This window comes from Capra hircus, chromosome 26 (genome assembly GCF_001704415.2).
Source record: "Capra hircus breed San Clemente chromosome 26, ASM170441v1, whole genome shotgun sequence".
Taxonomy (NCBI): Eukaryota; Metazoa; Chordata; class Mammalia; order Artiodactyla; family Bovidae; genus Capra; species Capra hircus.
This window is the reverse complement of record NC_030833.1, coordinates 18585349-18593738: the sequence shown is the minus strand read 5'-3', so window position 1 is coordinate 18593738 and position 8390 is coordinate 18585349.

Genomic DNA, 8390 nt, shown 5'->3' with positions numbered 1-8390 from the left:
GTGTTGGACTAATAATGAGTAGAGAGTGGAATAAAGGAGGCCAAGGAGGGTCATGGAGTGTGGGGTATTATGACCATGTCTCCAACATCCATTCTGCTCCTCAGCCGTGTGTTTTGGACGAGATCCCCTTCATCCTAGCTTCTGGGGTAATTTCAGCCCCTTGTCATGTCCCAGACTTAAGCCAAGTAGCCCATGACATTCCCCTGCCCGTAGTAATTGGTTACAGGTGGTCCAATTAGAGTGAAGATAAGATTCTTTCTCCTCCTTGGAGATGATCTACACAGCTTTATTTATTATTGGAAGCCATCTTACAACCATCAGGGAAATCAGACTGAGGAGACAGCCAGTCCATCCTGGAGGGCAGAGCTAAGAGGATGACAGAACCAGAGGACTGATCAAACTGTACCTGAAGCCCACTTACCACTGGTGTGTTGAATGATACATGAGCCCCCAGAAATCCCCCTTGTTGTTTAAAAGTCAGCTTGGGTTGAACTTTCTGTTATTTTCAGTTGGAATTATTCTAGCCAATACACAAGAAAAAGAGCAGTTTGAAAAGTTGGGACCAATTATGAGAGTACCTGATGGTACTAATATTTTAAGCGAGACAAGAATGAAACGTGTCCGGTAGGTTTAGCATCATGGAGATCATTTTGAGCTAGTTCAGTTTCAGTGGTGGGGGGCAGGGGGGCAGGGAGAAGGCTATGCTGGCTTCTGCTAGCCTGCAGAGTGGGCAGAGGACCCCCTGAAGCCATGAATCTTTGACTGTGCATTGAAGAACATAGACAATGCTACTGTCTGTCACCACAGAGAGATCACATTTCTAATATTTTAGGAATTGTGGCCTCTACTGTTGCCCCTACTATCCATCAAAACATTCCGCACCCTCAATTTTTTAACTATTTGAGATCTATGCTATCCTGTAGGTTTAGCTATAGAAAGAACAGAATTTAGAGCAAACTGTGTAAGAAGCTTCCATCACAGCTGACCAGTTGGGTTAGGATTTTGCTTTCTCCCGCTAAGGTAGTTTACCTCGTCTTGACTCTTTTGGGATGGGAGTCAAACATCCCTTGAAAAATTTGATTAAAAATTACGGATCCATAGGAGAAAAAAATGCCCCTAACTCTGCATACATTTGTAGGGCTTTGTGATTTCTATGAAACTGGCTTTGCAGATTATGTGGAACACTGCCCAAGCACTCCATCATTTACAAGCTCTAATAAATCAGTATTTCCTTAACTGGGATCGTGTTCCAATAAATAGAGGGTTCCAACCCATCAAGTTAGTTCCCTCTTCCTGCCAATAGCTCTGGAAACCCCAGCTTTCTCTTCCAACCTTCAGGAGCTGATCAAGAAAATGCTTACAGCTTTCTCACCCTTTGGATACTCACTCACACTAGCCTTGCTTCTCACTGGTTCCCCTCCCAAGCTCTCCTTCCCCAAACATCAATCTCCAGTCATGGCTTCGATAAAAGGTTAGGACTGGGAAGGTGTATGTAGTTATCATTCTCATTCATTCATGTCTTTTTTCTGAGGACAATGAGTCCCAGCTCTCAGCCATCGGTTTACACAGTCCTTGGAAACCACACTCAGCGATCAGGTGGTGGTGAAGACATCCGAGTCCTAAATGTGACCTGCTACTAACATATTCCCTACCGGTGGCTTCAATTTTTCTTATCACGGTGACCTGTCAGCATTAAAGAATTTACTTGCCCCAAAGCGCTGGTTTCCGGGTGTCTCAGGGACTCACTGGTGAGGGCTGAGGGTTGTCTAATCTGAGGGCAGCTCTTGCCGTCTGGCCTGAAGCAAACGCTTTGGCCCTAATGGTGTGCACTTTCCACCTGCACCAAAGAAAGGGGCCTAAAATGTTTAATGTTGACCTCTGTTAGTGCTTATAATTATGCCCTGGTTGTTTGCATGCCTGCCAGTCTTCCTGACTCGCTCCTTGAGGGTGCAGCCATGAATAATTCACCCTCGTGCCTGCAGAGTTCCGACAGATGATAATATTAATAAGAGCAAATGTGGACTCAGCTCTCCCTGCTCTGAGAATGGAGCGAAGCACTGTCTGTGGTCATCTCCCTTGCAAAACTACACAGGACCCTTGATTACAAACCCCCCTACTTATTTTTTCTTTTAACTTTTCATTTGGAAATAAATTCAGACTTAAAGGAAAAGTTGCAAAATTAGTATTAAGAATCCTCCTTCATCCTTCACACAATCCCCTCAACATTAACATCTTGCATAACCACAATAAAATAGTCAAAACCAAGAAGTTAACACTGATGTGATACCTTTAACTAGACCTTCTTCAAATTTCACCAATTATACCACTGCTGGACTTTTTCTAGTACCAAACCCAGGATCTCGGGCTGCGTTTGGTTGCCATGTTTCCTGGTTTCCTTCCATCTGAGACAGGGCCTCATTTTTTTTCTTTGTCTTTTATAGCTTTCACACCTTTTAAAGAGTGTTGGCCAGTCTGTTACTTGTAGACTATCCTTCCATTTAGATTCATCTGTTGTTCCCTCAAGATCAGATTAAACATTTGGGGCGAGAATACCACCAAAGCAATGCTATGCCTGTTTCAGTGCATCATAACAGGTGATACCTGATGTCAATATATCTCATTCCTGGGAATGTCAACTTTGGTCACTTGGTACACTACAGTTACTATTTTCTCCTTTGTAATTACTAAATATCCTGTAGGGAAATGCTTTGAGACTCTATAAATATCCTGTTTTTCACCATACTTTGGCCCACTAATTTTAGTATCTCTTGATGATGCTTGCTTAAAAACAATTACTACTATGATGTTTGCCAAATACTGATTCTCTATTTCCCTATTTCCTTCTACACTGAGAACTGGAATTCTACCATAAAAGATTTTTCCTTTTCTCTTTTTCAGGTGAGAAAAGTGGGACTGAGAACTATTAGATGAGGGACCCAGAGCCACAAAACTAAGATAGAAATGAACCAGGATTTAGTCTTCGGCTCCCTGAATTCTTAACCGATACATTCTTCTTCCTGATAACCTAAGTTTTGTAACTTAGCATAGTCACTTTTTTCCTTGGTTATGAAGAAATTCAAATTTAAAGACATCTTTAGTAATATTGCCAGCACTTATAATGTGCAAACTTTGCCTCTGACATCTCCTTTTTACAGTATGCTCTTTCTGTCTCACTCCCACGTCTTTATCTGTTTTTATTTTGATAACACTTTTTGAGTGGTCTTTAGTTTGGTTAGTAAATCACCTTACATCCCCCTTTGGGAGAAAATTAGTAATAAATAAACACGTATCTGAGACTAGAACGTGATAGGTTTTTGTTTTTTGTTTTTTTTTATTGTTTGAGGTAAATCAGTTTGATTGTTGAAAAAAGTGTTTCCTGATAATAGTGTCCATGGAGTGTCCTTGAGATTTGTCCAAGTAGACAAAGTCCCCAAATATGCAAAATACATACCTTCTCACAACAAATGAGAGGGTCCAGATAGGGTTATCAGAGGACAAAATGGTGATAGTCAGATGCAAATGCTAATTCCCCAAAGTTAACTTATGAAGGAGCCATTTTTAACAATGCCCCATGCATCTTTTTAAGAAATATTTATTTATTATTTTGGTTACTCTGGATCTTAGCTGCGGCAAGTGAACTCCTAGTTGAGGCAAGTGGGATCTAGTTCCCCATCCAGGGACTGAACCTGGGCTTCCTGCAGTGGAAGCACGGAGTCTTAGCCACTGGACCACCAGGGAAGTCCCGACGCCCCCAGGCATCTTTAAGGTGATTCTAGGGCATTGCTTGAAGATTAAAGAGGCTGGAGGGGCAAGCAGTGAGCTCTCTGACCCTGCAAGTGTTCAAGCAGAGGCTTCCAGAAGACAAAATGCAAGGGTGATCACAGGACTGGAAGATGTGGTTGGCAGACCTCGGCACTTTGCTTGCCAGGATCCGTTTTCTCTCCTTGTGGAAAGCAGAAAGAGTACCTAAAGTTCCTTTGGAAATGACTCTCTCCTCGACACTCAGCCGTGTGATTAGGGTTCACTCCAAGCTGAATTCACTCTGAGCTGGGGTGTTTAAGCTGATGAACCTAACCCACCACTGGCCATACTGAGAGGTTCAGATATGAGGTAAGAAACTCAGAGCTGGAGATGTGACGGCCAGTCCCTGGAGCGAGAAAAAAGCCCATCTCCTCTATGGAACTTTACGGCAGAGATGCTCTGTCTTCCTCCCATGGTGGAGTGAGAGGGTGTGAGGTCAGGAACCAGCAGCCATCTTGCAATCTGGTGCCTGACTCTTTGGGACCCCATGGACTGTAGCCCACCAGGCTCCTCTGTCTATAGGATTTTCCAGGCAAGAACACTGGAATGGATGGTCATTCCCTTATTCAGGGGGATCTTCCCCACCAAGGGATGGAACTCGCATTTCTCGCATCTCCTGCCTTGGCAGGCGGGTTCTTTACCACTGACACCACCTGGGAAGCATGTGCCTGAAAAGAGGACTTATCAGAGAACTGGAGCTGAGGCACAGAAATGTGCTCTGAACTATCTCTGGCTCCATCAGAAGCCAGATTATTTCCTGACTGTTACAAGAGCCAGGGAACTGCCACTTTTTCAATGAAAACAGTTTGGGTAGAGTTTTCTATCATTTGCAAGTGAAAGAATCATAAATGGTAAAACCAGATGGACTAAACATCTGATTTAGCTCCAGAATTACTGGTGGAGTTTATTAAACACACAGATGCCCAGGGGTTCTGAGTGTTTAATAAACACCCCAGTGATTCTTCCACACCCAAGCCTGGGAATCATGGATCCCTGCTCATACACGCTAAGGCTGGCCATTAGGAAGACCTCAGTGTGTCTCTCTTGCTTCCTCCCCTCCTGCCTCTCCTCTGCCAGGTGAGAGACCCCCAGGGAAGGAGCCCTGGCTCTAGCACCCAGCCTTCAGCACTTTCTATTTATATGTGTTCTCCTGGTTAGTGGCAAGTCTGCAAATTTGATGTTAATGAGTGTGTGAGCCCAACCAAAACATAAGATGAGGCTCTTCCAAGGAGAGAAAATAGAAAATAAAGCACCATCCAAAATGGGACGGGCTTGAAATCCACCTTGAATCTCATCAGTCGCTTTCTCTGTCTTCCTAACTGGGCCCCTTTCATCCAACTGAAGAAATCAAGATAAAATGGCATTCTGGTGAATATCCTGCAAAACCAAATCAATCAGATTTGTCTGGACAAAGACAATGAAAAATCTGGCTGATCAAAATGGGCACAGTTCCCCCTTAAACTTCTCTTACAATTAGGGAGACAAGAGACATGAATTTCTCACACATTAGTGATGCTCCCATACTCATTTTCCGATAGTCCCTTGCATCCTGGTGCAAAACTCTGAGCTCTTAATAACCCACTTTAGGACATGAATGTTCTGATCTGATATTATGAAACGGAAAGTGGCCGCTTTCTAATCAAGAGAGAGACTGGGGCATTTGTAACAGCTAGAATCAAAGGCCTGGGCTCTTCTGTTCCTAATTATCAATAGTGTTTTATAATCTTATTAATATTGATACACAGTATACTGAAGATCTGTTAAAGCATAATGTATGTGGAAGATAATTAACAAGATCCGAGTCAGATCAATCGCCTATTTGACAGCCAACGGTGTGTGGCTTATAAATTATACATATTCTAGGTATTGCTCAAAATGTTTAAAGTTTCAGTCCAACCCTTCGGATCCAGCGCTGGGGGAAGGCCTGAACCTAAAGGTACCGTCCCCAGCCTATTGGAGCCTCCTCTGCACACACAAGACTCACTCTTACTTGAAAATCAAAGGGTTCCATTAACCGCCGAGATCCACACACAGCACAAAAACACACCTTCTCCTTGTAAAGTGCAGGAAAACAAAAGGTGAAATCTTGTAAGAAAAGAGATGATTAATAAAAGGAAGGTAATTCGCCTTTTGATTTCTGAAAAAAGGTAACAGTTGGATGTTTCAAATGATGGAGCTGGTCTTTCCTGTGGGTGCCAGTCTGGAACAGGCTGAAACATTTGATTGCAGTAAATACAGTGGGGATAGGTTTAGGAGCTTAAAATCTCTTGATCAAGTGGGGTGGGTGAGTGTATGTGTGAGCATGTGTGTGTGTGTAGTGTACTCACATATATTCTGAGGGCAGTGGCTATATTTTTTATCTCACACAGCATCCCTTTAGGGACAACCCTTCCCCCACACTGTAATCCATTCCGTCCATGGGGTTCAGATGGGGCTGATGCTACCCTTGCCCCAGAGGCAGGCACATAACCCAAATTCACCAACCAGAGCCCTTCTTACAATTTATTTTTCAGAGCCATTGGAAAAGACAGCACAATTTCCCCCTGGGGTTTTGAGCAGGAAAGGTACAAGCCTGTTACGGCTGGTGGTCACCTTCTCATGAGGTGGAAACAGCCTGTCTGAGAATAAGCAGTCCAGAGGACAGCACAATTAAGCCAGAGAAAGGGGTCTTGCTGACATCACTTGAACCCCTGGATCCAGCCGTACCACGCTTGGGCTCCCAATTACCTGAGACCATCATGAATGCTCTTTTCTGCTTAAGGCAACATGGGTTGGGTTTTTATCACTTAACTGAAGAAGTTGTAGTTAACAGGAGAGATTAAGGCAAGATGGCTGGCTTTTCTTTTTTTCGTCTCCACAATGCAGGTGAGAAAGTTAGACGACATTTGGGTTCGGGAGCTGGAAGTAAGGATGAGCCACAAAAAATAGGGTGCAGCAGGTTTATCGTGACGACAGTTTTGCAATGAGGAAACTTTGCTGCTAAATCTCCCAGAATCTCCTAGTGTCCATCGCATCACTTTTAACTGGGAAATTAAAACAAGTTAGAAACGGGCATCTACTTCGGGTAGAAAAATTACAAAAAGATGCCTTCACTGGGCAGAAGAATCTGCAGCAGAGCCCAAGGCTTGGAACACGAAGCTTAAGTGGGGTGTTAGCCCTCAGTTGCCCCATTCACTGACACCTTGTTCAGTGCACAAACTGAAGACAGTTTGTGGCGTTTCCCACTAAAGACTCCCCAGTCAGCGTCCTCTGACTGACTCTGATCCACGGGCTGCTCTCTTGCCTTCTGCCAAGCATCCCAGGGCATATGTGCCCGTGGGCCTCTGAATGCTCAGGGTCAGCAGGCACCTCTCCAGTGTGTCCACCCACTCCTGCTCCCCTGGCTGAGTTTAATGCTTATGTGTCCACTAGATTTGCACCCAGATTTGCTTATGCCACTACACTGCAACCATTCAACTTAATTAAAAAGTATCGTAACTGATTAAATAAAAGTAAAGCATTGTGGTTTCTATGAAAGCTAATGAGTGTTTTGGAAAGATAAAGGCAAATTGCTAAAAAAAAGAAAAAGTTCTTAAAATTAGGAAATCTTGGATTCCCCTTGTAGTCCAGTGGTTAAGATGCCATGGTTCCAATGCAGAGGGCACTCTTTTGATCCCGGGTCAGGGAACTAAGATCCCACATACCTCACAGCACAGCCAAGAAATTTTTTTAAATTAGGAAACCTTTTAAAGGTGATGGAAATGCAGGGTTTTACACAGCTGTATTGAACTGTATGCAACTGTGAAAACTTATTAAATTATATACTGTAATAGATTCAATTTATTATATGCAAATTATCCCTCCATAAAATTGATCAGAAAAATAATAGATGCAGGTGAAATAAAATAAAAATTGGGAGACATAAAGCATAAAAATCCTCAGAGTCTTGCATTCTGATTGTTCTGTGAATGCCCATCGGACATCACTTCATTTTAAGAAAGCCACAACTGGAAACTGTCAATGATGTGTGGTGGGCTAAGCCAAGAAAGAGAAGCTGGGACTGTAAAGCATAGACTCAAACTCCAAGAAAAGCCTTGGTTCTACATCAAAAGAATGGCAAAGAAAATGGGTTTATTTTTTTAAGTCTCTCATGTATAAAAATTCCCCATTTTAGCAGATCTTCTTTGTGATCAACTGCCAACTTCTGCCCAGATCCCACCACCCAGCAAGGCTTCCATAGGGGTCTTCACCACCCTGAGAATCCTTAAAATCATCCTGAAAGGGTGCAGTAGTGCTGGATTTCAGTAAATCCAGTGCAATCTATTTTTCCTCCCTTCTTCCAGAGGGGACAGCTGCTGTGTCTTCAACTGAGCTTGCATATAAGGGCCATGTTACACGAAATCCTGGCTCCCACCCTCCGTGTGGTGAGATGCTCACGCTACGGGCAGCCTCTGACCAAGGAAGCACAGGCTCTCCCAGGGAAATGCAATCCTTGGCACCATGTGAGTGGCTCGCTCTCTCACTCTGTGTTGCTCAGTCCTTATCATTTGAACACTGATAGATCTGGAAGCCCCTGCATACCCACGTATGTACAGCAGTTCTGTTCTTTG